Source organism: Nycticebus coucang, chromosome 1 (assembly GCF_027406575.1).
Source record: "Nycticebus coucang isolate mNycCou1 chromosome 1, mNycCou1.pri, whole genome shotgun sequence".
NCBI lineage: Eukaryota > Metazoa > Chordata > Mammalia > Primates > Lorisidae > Nycticebus > Nycticebus coucang.
Genome location: NC_069780.1, coordinates 195,022,872 through 195,035,783, shown reverse-complemented (window position 1 = coordinate 195,035,783; position 12,912 = coordinate 195,022,872).

Below are 12,912 nucleotides of genomic sequence, written 5' to 3'. Positions count from 1 at the left end.
CAGCGAGGTTCACGGCTCCTTTTTTTTTTTTTTGAGACAGAATCTCACTATGCCCTCAGTAGAGTGCTGTGACGTAACAACTCACAGCAACCTCCAACTCTTGGGCCTAAGCGGTTCTCTTGCCTCAGCCTCCCAAGTAGCTGGGACTACAGGCACCCACCACAACGCCTGGTTATTTTTTATTTTATTTCTTTGTTGTTGCAGTTGTCATTGTTTTAGCTGGCCCAGGCCATGTTTGAACCCACTAGCCTTGGTGTATGCGGCCAGCGCCCTACCCACTGAGCTACGGGTGCCGCCCCTCACCTTTGATGTAACCCTTCTTACTATACTTTCTCCAGTGGTCTAAGAACAAGATGGTCTAAGAATTGTGGGGTCACTGCTGAAGGTAAGGTGGGCAGTTCCGGCAGGAGGCTGAGGCCGCCCCGATGTGGCCAAGGCCTACCTCTTGGGGCCAGGTGAGACTATTTGGGGTCCTGCAAGGGCTCCAGCCAAGGAGGTGTGGGCAGAGAGTGCTGTCCTCAGGTGTGGAGCCAGAAAGGATGCAGAGATTTTCCCCTGTGAAAAAATATCTGAATAAACCCAGAAACGGGTAATTTGCATAAGAAAGTTAACAAGTTAATTGCCATCTACCAGTTAATCTTGAGATACAAAAAACGGAAATAACTTTCTGAAGCCAGATGGAAGAAAATGAGAAGCTATTAAAATGTGAGCACTTGGAAGGCAGTATCATCAGATGAACAGAAACTAAGGGTGTCTAGTGAATGCCAGGGCTCTCAGAGAGGGGGTGTCTGGTGAGTGCCAGGGCTCTCAGAGAGGGGGTGTCCCGTGAATGCCAGTGCTCTCAGAGAGGGGGTGTCTGGTGAGTGCCAGGGCTCTCAGAGAGGGGGTGTCCCGTGAATGCCAGCGCTCTCAGAGAGGGGGTGTCTGGTGAGTGTTGGGGCTCTCAGAGAGGGGGTGTCCCGTGAATGCCAGCGCTCTCAGAGAGGGGGTGTCTGGTGAGTGCCAGGGCTCTCAGAGAGGGGGTGTCCCGTGAATGCCAGCGCTCTCAGAGAGGGGGTGTCTGGTGAGTGTTGGGGCTCTCAGAGAGGGGGTGTCTGGTGAATGCCGGCGCTCTCGGGGGTGTCTGGTGAGTGTTGGCGCTCTCAGAGAGGGGGTGTCCCGTGAATGCCAGGGTTCTCGGTGCTTCACAGGGAGCTGAGTAATTAATTGTACCATGGGGAGGAACAGTTGGAAGGGCCTCACACTCCCTGGGGTGGGCTGTGTGCCCAGCCCTGCCACCAGCCTGGGAGGCCACACTCCTGGACTAGTTTTCAATTGAGAAGACAGGCGAAGCTTCTGTCCAACTGTGCAGTTTTGGGATCCCAGAAAGGAGCCCTCAGCCATCTGTCCCGACAGACTTGGTGCACAGGCCCAGTGGGGGACCTGACCCCTTCCGCAGACCGTGGGACCAACTTTCCTTCTTCGGTGTTGCTGAAGACACAAAGAGCCACTATGTGACTTTTGATGAAGAGGAATGTATTACTCATGTCAAAAGTAGCCAGTTTATACAAATTGACCAAGGGCTTGACAAAAAACAGTTTTATACGTGCCCACCTGTAGTGTCATCGCCTTGCAAAGCTTGCCTGCTGTGCCCAGACCAGCCTGGGCTGTGGGCAGCCTCCTCCCTCTGCCACTTCCTCTGCTCCATTGCGGGCTTTAAACATCTCATGAGGCAGATGCCCACAGACGGTCCCTGCCCTTCCTAAAGCCAATTGCCCACTGGCTCCCAGTGCAACCCAGCTGGGAGGACATGCAGGACAGGTCCAGAACATGCACATTGGCTGGGCACAGCGTGCAGCCTGCAGTGACAATGCCGTTTGCTCCCAGATTCCGGAACCAGGCCTGGCCAGACTATAGTCGCCACACAGCTGGTCTGCATCTATCACCAGCTGTAGGTGACCCAGAGTGGCTCATGGAAGGGTGGGAATGGTGGATGGGTTTGAGATGGGAGGTCAGAGGGCCCCGCCTGGCCTGACTGCTGCCCAGATGGTGCTCCCTTCCCTGTGGCTGCAGAACTGCGTGGCAGAGTCATCCACCTTGGGGGGGCTGAGTGAGACTTGTCCTTCAGGGGCCAAGGCTGACCTTGGCCTCGGGGCCCCTGTGCCCGTGGGGATGACAAGCTTCCAGAACAGAGAGCCGGGGGATACCACAGGGTCAGAGGCACCAGAGGGCAGATGCAGGAGAGGGAGCCAGACTCATGTCAGTGACTGGGGAGGCTGTCAGCGGAAGGGGGCTACCCCGGGTGTCCAGTCTAAGGCCTTCCTGGCCTGACCCTGGGAGCATGGCCTGAGGGAGGAGTCACAGAACCAGACCTCCAAACTGGAGTGTCCAAAGCCTAGGTGAGCTGCACCTGTGGCCTGTTCTCTGGCTACCCCGTGTCCCTCCCTCCATGAGGCCTGCAGACCTCTCCTTCAGTCCTCTCATTTCATACTCAAAAATGAGGATGTCCAGAAATGAATGACCGCATGCTGTGTGTGGTCCCTGCATCCACTGAAGTCTGACAATGAAAACATTCTGTCTCCTACCTGAGAGCTTTATTGGAAACAGGTATTAATTTCATTGTGATAAACATCAGGAAACCTAAACATGTCGGTTTAATTGCTCCAACGATGCTGGGGACCTAAGGACGGAGTCTGATTCAGCTCTGTGGCCCCCAGACCACCTGCAACAGGTCCAGGACAGCCTCAGCGGGTCCTGCTTAGATGACGCTTGGAGAACACAGAAGTCACTGGGATGCCGACAGGAAGGGGCAGACCAGGCCGGGCAGTGGGCCGTGGGCAATGTTGTCCCTCTGCCACTCTTCTGCTAACCAGAACACTTTTGCCAAAGTCTGCCCCTGGGACCTGGTATGACATCAGGTCCCAGGTGCAGGAGGCCCCACTGCCCTGACAGCTTCTCCCTAGACAGGCCTGTGGCTTCTGGGCTTGTGGTCTGCCTGCCCAACAAGGGTGCTGGCACAGCATGGCCTCTGGGCCCAGGACTCAAGGCCCCCAAGGCCTCAGCCGCTGGTGCCCTGGTGTGTTTGTGGCTGGGGCCAGGCTGGGGCCACATGCACCACATCTGTTCTGACACAGGTGCAGGGGCTTTCTTGACTCAGGCAGCCCACAAGTGGACCTTTGGTGGAATTTGCCATCCCTAGGTGAGGGGAGCACAGCTGGACCACAGGGGATGATGTCCTCTGCAGAAAAGATCGGTGCAGAAGAGTCCCTGGCAGTGGCTGACCTCCAGGGGGGCTCTCCTGGCTCTGTGGGAGGGTCTTGGGTTCTGGCTGGTACAGTCCCCCAAGCACTGGGTCACCCCTTACCAGGGGGGTGGCATGATCTGGGAAAGACCTCTCCTTGGGCGGATGGAGGCAGCCCCGCACCTGCCGCAGACCTGAGTGACCACTCAGCAAACTCTCTTGGCTGGAACGTACCAGGGGGAGAGGCCCAGGCCCAGTGGGTACCAAGCCTGGCCCCCAGGCAGCTCCACTTTATTAATGCAAAACTGCTCTCAAGTCCTCAGAGGCTATTATCAGTATTAAGGTACTAATTTATTAGACGCAAGGAGATTTTAAATTTCATATTTATGCAGTTATTTAAAATTTAAAGTGATAATGTCTAACCCAATTAAATTCCAGTTGATCATTCTTTAAGTGCATGAAGTCTTATAAAATATGGATAAGGAGTCGTAAGAACTCCTAGAACAACTCAATCTCCGTGCAAATGATCTGCTCCAGGCTCCTCGTGTCCAAGTGGACTTCAGGAAAGACACCAAGTGGGCAGACCCAGTATTGGGAATTGATCTGACTGCAGGTTCCTGGGCTATTTTTTATGTCTTAAATTTTTTTCTGATGTTTTCAATGATAATGTTTTCTTTTCAATCTTTTTCTTTGGGGATTTCTGGGACTTTCATAATTTAGAGGCCTCTGTTATTAGCCCTGTAAAGATGATGGCCCATCCTGGAGGGGGCCACACCTGCGTCTCCCCTCCCAGCTGCGTCCTCCCACACAGCCTCTCCACTCGATTTCCTGGGCCTGGACCCTCACAACCAGCCTGTGTGTCACAGCTTATCTCATCCTCCAGGAGCACTCTCTGGACACATGGCTCACACATGCTGTCACTAAGCAGGGAAGTCAGCCTAGCAGCACTGTCCTCACAGCCCAGACCGCTGTGGTCTGAGTGTCTGTGCCCCAGCTCGTGTGCCGAAACCCTGTCCCCCAGTGTGGTGGTGTCAGGGGGGCTGTGAGGTCACGGGGTGGCATCCGTGATGGGGTCAGTGAGACTTGTCATGAGAAGAGACCAGCCAGCCCAGGGGATACACGTGGGGACACAGTGCGTGCCATCTGTGCACTAGGACGTTTGTCTGCACCAGACCCCAAATCTGCCAGTGCCTTGATCTGGGATTTCCAACACCCATTCCTGTCATTTACAGGTCACTTGGCGAGGGGCCAGCCCTTCCCAGGCCAGTGGGGCGGGCTCCTCACACCTCTGCCCTAGCCCCGCCCCTGGCTTTGGTTGAAATGCTCAAGGGACTTTTCCAAGAGGGGTGGGGGACCGGCCTGCCTGAGCCTGTGAAGCGCCTTGGGGGTCAGCATGGACTGGACGTGCTGGAACACTGGGCTTGTGTTGTCTGTGATTGCAGGACAGGTATGAGATCTGATGTCATAGGGGGTCAGGGAAAGTAATGTCACCCAATGGACATTGGGAGTAGAGCCACCAGGGCAGGGGGAGCAGACAGTGAGGGACTTGGGAGTCTGCTCTGTCAGCCTGGTGTCAAGCTTGGCATGGGCCCATCCTGGTCACCTGACAGGTGTGTGACCTCAGTGGGAGGTTAGCTTCGTTGCCCCCCAAACTCCACCTGCCAGCAGAGCAGGGCCGACAAAGTGGGGTGTGGCAACTGCCTTGTGTGGACTGGATCTTTCAGTAAGAACAGTTCTGCTGTTCAAAGAAGGTCTGAAGTCTGGGTCATTTTGCCTTCATTATTTACTTACAATTTTTTAAAAAAGAAATAGAACACAAATTCAGGTGAAAATGAAAATGATTGTGTTTTGCAGAGCAGGAGGGATTGATGCCTGCCTGGTGCCCAGGTACCCGCTGGCCTGTGGTGTCCTCACTTTGGGAGCAGCAGAGACTCAGCGGGGCAGACCCACTCAGGCAGCACACACGGTCGCAGGGACGTGAGTTTGTGGTGGGGATTGTGAGCAGAGGCTGCTAAGCTGGGTTGGGGCACCACTCTCCAGTAGAGCCAATGCTAGTCTGGGCCCCTCGTTGTCGGTTACCCTGCTCTGCTGGGAGCCCTCCTGGACCTTGCGGTCACTGCACATGGCTCAGGAAAGGGGCTGGGGGCCAGGAGTCCTGTGTCCTTACTTAGGGCAGCAGGGCTCTGCGTTACTTGTAAGAAAGTCCCAGAAGTTCCTGTAAATTTGTTATACAGACAAGAAATCATACCATACGTATAGGCACAAATGTCATTTCTGTGTCTTTTTAAACATCTTAATACATGCAAATGTAAACCAGAACGTGTGTCTTACATTCTAAGTCCTATCTGGTAGCCTGCTTCCAGTGTGAGGTAGCTACCCGGAGCGTCATGCTGGTGTCGGGGCGCAGGCTCAGGCTCACTAGAACACCCCCAGGACTGCACACTTGGGCTACAAGACGTTGTTAGGTGACATCACACATTTGCAAGATTGCCAATTACGTTTTCTTTTAACTGGGATGTTTAGTCACTTTACATTTAAAGACTTCTAACCCAGTGGATGGACTGCCTTTCATTGGTTTTGTTTGTTGTATCTAATCTCGGTCACTAGTTCCACTTTTGCTACCTGTTTTTGTATTAATCAGATATTTTAAAATTCTGGGTGTTCTCTACTGTTAGAGGTTTAGTTCTATTTTTTAGTGTGTTTTTAATGGTATTCTGGAAATTACACAGTACACTCTTCATTCCTATAATATTAAATTAGTCCTTTACCTCATTTCAAACATGAATCAATTTACACTCTCTTCTTCATTTTTATAGTTCACTTCTACATGTTAAAACTCACAAGACTTTGTTATTGCAGCTTTGCCTAGTCAGGAATCTTTTATGTTTACCCTTTCAGAAGTAGTTAGTTTCTTCTTAAACTTCTGTACCTCTACGGGGATCATTTTAAAGAATATCTTGCTGGGCACCGTGGTTCACACCTGTAATCCTAGCACTTTGGGAAGCCGAAGTGGGGGAATTGCTTGAGGTTAGAAGTTCGAGACCAGCCTGAGATCCCACTGTACAAAACACAGAAAACTTAGCCAAGCGTGGTGGCTCATGCCTGTAGTCTCAGCTACTCAGGAGGAGGAGGCAGGAGGATCCCTTGAGCCCAGGAATTTGAGGGTGTGGTGAGCTGTGAGGACACCACCCTACTCCTTTAGGCAATGGAGTGAGATTCTATCTAAAGAAAAAAAGAAAAGAAATGAAAAAAAGAAAAAAGAATATTTTATAGCATTTTTCATAGTGAGGGTTTCCTGGTGATTCATTTTCTCAGCTTTCATTGGCCTTTGTTTTTGTAAGACTGTTTACTGAATAAGAATTTCAGGATGTCACATCCTGCTTTAAAGACGCCATTCCAGTGTCTGTGTCTGCCACGGGAAGTCAGCAGTTCTGTGAGTGGGAGAGTGTTGGGGGAAAGATGGGGGCTCTCAGATGGCCATGGCTTAGGGGCTCCTGAGATGTGGTTAAGAGGCTATTGCTAGATCTGTTTTTGTAATAAAATCAAGATGCTGCATCAGTGTGCTGATGGAACAAAGTCCCAGCCCCTGGTGGTTTATAACCTTAGAAACTTACCTTCTCCCAGTCTGGAGGCCAGAGGTCCAGAATCAAGGTGTAAACAAGGTTGGTTCCTTCTGGGTCTGTGAGGGAGATGATTCTGTGCCTCCAGAGACCCCTGATGGCCTTGGTGACCTGGGTTCATGGCCATGTCACTCCACGCTCTGCCTCCATCACACACACCTCCCTGTATATCTGTGTGTCACAGACTCCCTCATTATAAGTACCTCCATCTCTGGGTTCAGGGCCCGCCCTGATCCTGGACCACCTCGTCTTGCCCTGACTCCATCTGCAAAGACCCCATGTCCAAATGAGGTCACCAGAGGACCTGCATTTAGGGGAGATGTGTTCCCCTCCTCACTGTTCTGTTCCTCTCCTCACGGTCGACATTTGCACTGGGGGATAGGGCAAGTTGGTGGTGAGTAAAACTGCCCGCGTCTTGGCAGGGTCACCAGACTCTCCACAGCCTCACATACATGGTGACATTAGACCGCTCTTGAGGGTGAGTCATCTGCTGATTCTCTGGTGCTGGCCACTGTCTGTCCACCCATGCTATCCCCAGCTGGGAGCTGACCCAGCGGCATTCTTCAGGGAATATCGTTTTCACTTGAAAAAAGTGATTGACAAACTATTGTTATTCAGACTTGGGTATCAGTCATTTTCTTAAAACCAAATGAACTGAGCCTGTCCCTTCAGATAGCTCAACACACTTGTTAGTGAGAACATCTGAGTTTTCAAACGAATACCGTTTTAGAAAACTTGGGAGTCCCACTGTGAGCCTGGCGGTTTTCCAAAACTTACAGACTTTTCTGATGAGATCAGTGGTGAATTAATGAATATGATTTGTTCACATTATAGGACAGAACATGTTGACCAGGGAAGATTGATTTTGCCAAATGAACTAATGATTTGCAAATGAACAATGCAAATTGTTACAAAGTTACATGTGAATAAAAGACCATTCAGAGTAATTAGTAAAGTTAAGCATATGATAACATAAAGTTTATCGATATGGTATCAGGTTTTATTTTTGAGACTAAGCTTTAGGAAACTTTAATTCGTTGAGTTTTGGTGTAAGATCAAAGAAGAAGAATCTAAATTGTCTGAAAATCCCTTAATGCATCTTTCCAACTCCACACCTGTGAGAGGTGGGGATTTCTTCAGACACGGCGACACATCGGGACAGGCTGAGTGCAGAAGGAATGTGAGCATGTGGCCGTCTCCTAAGCCACACATGGAAGAGAGTTCAAAAATGTCATTCTTTCTGTTTTTTAAAATATATTTTTAAATTTATTATTTATGTTAACATAATCATTGTTTATTTTTACACGAATTAATAACTATTTTTATTTATTTATTTATTTTTTATTTTTTTTTATTAAACCATAGCTGTGTACATTAGTATGATCGTGGGGCACCATACACTTGGTTCATAGATGGTTTGACACATTTTCTGATTTTTTTTTTTTTTTGGCCGGGGCTAGGTTTGAACCTGCCACCTCTGGCATATGGGACCGGTGCCCTACTCCTTGAGCCACAGGTGCCGCCTTTTTTTTTTTTTTTTTGGCCGGGGCTGGGTTTGAACCCGCCACCTCCGGCATATGGGACCGGCACCCTACTCCGTTGAGCCACAGGCGCCGCCCCTGTTTGACACATTTTCATCACATTAGTTAACATAGCTTTTGTAGCATTTTCTTAGTTATTTTGCTAAGACCTTTACATTCCACATTTACTAGGATTCACATATACCCTTGTAAGATGCACCTCAGGTGTGATCCCATTAATCCCCCTCCTTCCCCCTCCCTCCCCCCTCCCTCCCCTCCCTTTCCCCTTTCTCCCTATTCTTAGGTTATAACTGGGATATAGCTTTCATGTGAAGGTCCTACATTAGTTTCATAATAAGGAAGAAAAAGTACCCAATGTACTCACCCTTATAATAACTGTTTTTAAATGATTGGTTTTAATATTTAATCTGGTAAGTGTCAGTGCATAAACAAAAGCTCTTGGGGTCCTCAGTCACGTTTCGATGGTGGAGTCCTGAGACCCAGACCTGAGCACACAGCTGTGAAGATGTGTTTGTGTTGCCCTTTGTTTACTGAGGAACAGTTAGTTCCCTTTCTCTATCCCCTGAGTGAGGTGAAGTCTGTAAAGTGCTCGGAAGAGTGCCCGTCCATGGTGAACCAAATATAAGTGTGTGTGTGTTTGTTTGTTTTTAATGTGCATTATGTTTACTGTGCTAGACAGTAAATTTTATTTTAAGTGTATGTTAAGGAGGAAAATAAATACCCTCTAAAATGTGCAGGAAGATCTTGGTATAATATAATTTCCCCACAAAAAGAAGGTTGATCTGTTCATTGAACTCGGGGTCATAATGAGATTTCACTGCATTTAGTAGCAAACACCTTTCACTCCATGAAGTTCTCGAGACTCCACCCTGGGGGCGCGTTGGTAAGGTCCGTGTGGATGACCCATGGGAAGCAGCTCTGAGGCTGCCTGCGGGCAGCCAGGGAAGGGCTTTGTGTGCTGGTTTTCTTACTGGGCAACCAGCATCTTCTGTCAGACAGGTCCAAGTCTGCGTGTCCTCACTAATGTCACTCTAATCTGGCTCACTGTTGGCAATGCTCTGATTTATTTCATGTAAGTATTGTTTAAAAGAAGGGTTATAATTTATTTCCCCAAAATATTTTATCTGGAATTTCACGGGTCTGGCACATGGTTACAAATTACCCTGCTTTACATCTGCACCTGATATTGACTCTGACTAGCATCTGCCTTCCAAAAATACTTTGCACAGAACGTAACACAGAAAAGCAAGTGGGCTGGTGCCTGTGGCTCAAAGGAATAGGGCGCCAGCCCCATATGCTGGAGGTGGATTCAAGCCCAGCCCCGGCCAAAAACTGCAAAAAAAAAAAAAAAAAAAGCAAGTGGGAGCTGAAGGTGAGGATTCACAGATGCACACCTCTGTCTCAGTGGCTCCCGAGGCTCTTGGCTCCTGGCTCCGATTGCTGTCTCCCACGTGGAGAAGCAGCCTCCGTCCAAACCAACAACTCTTCCACCTCCCTGGGGTCACTCTGGGTAACCAGACGGGAGGTAGCTCATTTAGGGTCGTCTCAGGGGACTGGGCACCCTGGTCCTGGGTCTCACAATCCCAAGACTGCCTGGGAATGGGCTCAGGGCAATTGCAGAGGAGCAGAGGTGAGTGGAAACACAAGCACCACACATAACACACTTCATCATACATTGCACTCACCCCGCACACATCACACACACACACCACACACACCACACAAAAACCATGTACACCACACACACACCACACACCACATGCACAGATACACACACCATACACACCACACAAAAACCATGTACACCACACACACACCACACAAACCACACACACCTCATACACACACCACACACACACACCCCAGTCCCTGATGCAGGCCCTCCTGTGGTGTGGCCAGCGCTCTGGCAGAGGCGCTGAGGTCTGGACATCTCATTCTGAGCCAGTGCCCATGGAACACTGGGAGGGGGAGATGGAAAGACAGGAACGAAGGACCCGGTGACAGCCGTGAGCCAGGATGGGGACAGTTCCTTCGGCAGGGAGCCCCCAGCCCAGATTATGGAACAAGAGGGCCACCTGGGCCAGCCTGGGCAGGAAGGGGTGAACGGCCCTGCCCTCCTATATTCCAGCAAGGGCAGCGTGGACTAGGAGCGCAGGTGCCAGGCCCAGGGGACGGCCGCTCAGGGAGCTCCTCACCCCCTTCTCCCCCCCCTCCTCGTCCCATTCCGTCCTCCCTCCTGGTTCTGCCCCCCCCTTCCCTCCTCCTCTTCCTTCCTTCCTCCCCCTTCTCCACCCCCCCCACTCACATCCTAGGTGTAGCCATAGAGAACAAAACCAGAAAACTATATCCATTTAAGGCAAAGTGCACCATTTCCCAGCAGTCTCGGCCACCCTGAGCTGGCACTGTCCCTGTGCTGGGTGGCAGGCCTGGCAGACACCCTGGGCCCTGCTGCTCTTGGGATTTCTTTCTGAGACTTGTACTTCGGGCTTAATTAAATTTCTGACAGTCATCGTGGGACACAGTGACTCTCATTTTCTCATCTTCATTTTCCTGAAGAGCTCTTTATTTTAATGTGTGTACTTAAGGCTATTGGCCGCGATGCTGCCCGTGGGCTGCTGCGGTTCAGCCTTCCCAGCCTCTCCCCCGAGATCGTCCAGGAGGGGTTTATTAGTGTCATCCGTATTGCTGATGCTTCTGCTAGTCTAATTTTATTACACGCGGTGGAGGTGCCTCTCCCTTTGCACACTTGGGCATGTTCACAGTGAGTTATTGCTTGTGTTAACGAATGGAGCTTGTTTTGTGCTCAGAGTGGCCATCAAGTCCCCTGGAGGCAGCCCCAGGCGAAAGTTAGTTTGCTTGTTGGTTTCTGCAGGAGAGGCTGTGCTGTGGTCTGAGCGGTGCCTCCTCAGTGACCTCCCACCTGGGTGAAATTCAGTCCAGGTGAACGTTCCATAAACACACCTTCTTTGCTTCTGCTGTGGGGGCAATGGGTCCCACCCACCTCCCTGGGGTCAGGGAGAAGGAGGTCCCCACAGGGGTCAAAGGCCTGATGGGCACTCTCCTCTGCTCAGCTGCTCCAGACAATAGCAGACACCTGTGCAGCTGCCCCCCCCCCCCACCCCAGGGCCCCAACACCCTCTCCATCTGTGCGGCTGTGGCCTAGGCACCTTCTTCCTGCCTCCCTCCTTCTGGAGGGTCAGGGAGTGCATGAAAGCACAGGTGGGAGCTGTCGGACCCTCCAAGGGCTTTCCTATGTCTGCAGTGCTGCTGTCCCTGCGTCCTCTGGCTGTGTCACTTCACGCAACAGAATGTCTCAGACTGTCCCTGCAGGCCTTGCTGTCCAGTCTGTGTCCACTCCACTGACCGGCTGTCTGGGGACTGACCCCATTCCTGAATTAGGCAGAGTCCCAGGGGCCGACTGTCTCTTTCTGCCAGGAGACCTGTCGATCTCTCCCTGAGCCTGGGTGGCATTACCAAGGAACAGGCTCCGAGGGCACCTGCCCTTCAGGCCCTGCTCACTCCTAGGTGTCAGATGAGGCCATGTGAGAGCCGCTGTCCACTCCAGCTGACAGGCCTCACAGTAGGGGTCACACCTCTGTGTTCTCTTGCGTCCCGCTCTCCCACTCTGTGTGGTTCTGGGACAAAGCATCTAACTGGGGAAACTTTGTCACAATTTTCCTCCTCTTGCTCTGGAAAGGCACCTGCTACTCTGAGCGAATTTAGGAGGTGTCTGTGCTCCCTTGCACAGGCTAGTTTGCAACCAAACTGCATTCTGAGTCACAAAATTAGTTACTTTGTAAAAACAAACAATCTTCAAAAAGTTATGGCTATAAAAGTTTAAAATAAATCCCTACAAGGAAAAAGAACAAACAGGAAGTTGGTGCTGGTGGTCAGTTTTGCGTAAGTAGCTCAGATCCCCTTGCCTGGGGCCCCCACCTGTTGGCAGGAGGCTCGACTGAGTGGTCAGTGTGGTGGGTGTGGTGGCTCAGAGACCTCAGCAGTCAGTCGAGTGCATTGGCTGAAGGTGCACACACGCCAGGCGTACCCTAGTGTGAACACTGCTAGGGCGTCATGAAACGCTCACACCGCAGGACACAAGTGTGCTCAAGGCTGGGGGCATGTCCTGACATCCTTCCGGGGACATCTGTCTGGCCCAGGCCTGCCATTGCGAGTGCAGCACTTTCTGATGGCCACTTAGCAAAGCAGAGGAGGTCCAGGAGGCTGGCAGGGTGTGTGCTGAGTGGCCGGCAGGAGGATGCCCAGGGCTTGGCAGCTGAACCCAGCTATGGGGAGAGAGAGAAGGGGAGGTAAGTCCCTGGCCCGTTGGATAAGAATTGAACCTTGGAGCTAAAGGTAAAAGTGGCCCATTAGAGATGGGTTCAAATGGGGGCAGCCGTGTCTGGGGTGATCCCACCGAGTGATAGGGGCATCCTTACTGTAATGGGGGTGCTTCAAACTCAACCTTTCTGACCCTCTCCTCACTCGAGGCTCCGATGGTGAGCAAAAGCAGCTCGGACGCAGCACACTCTTG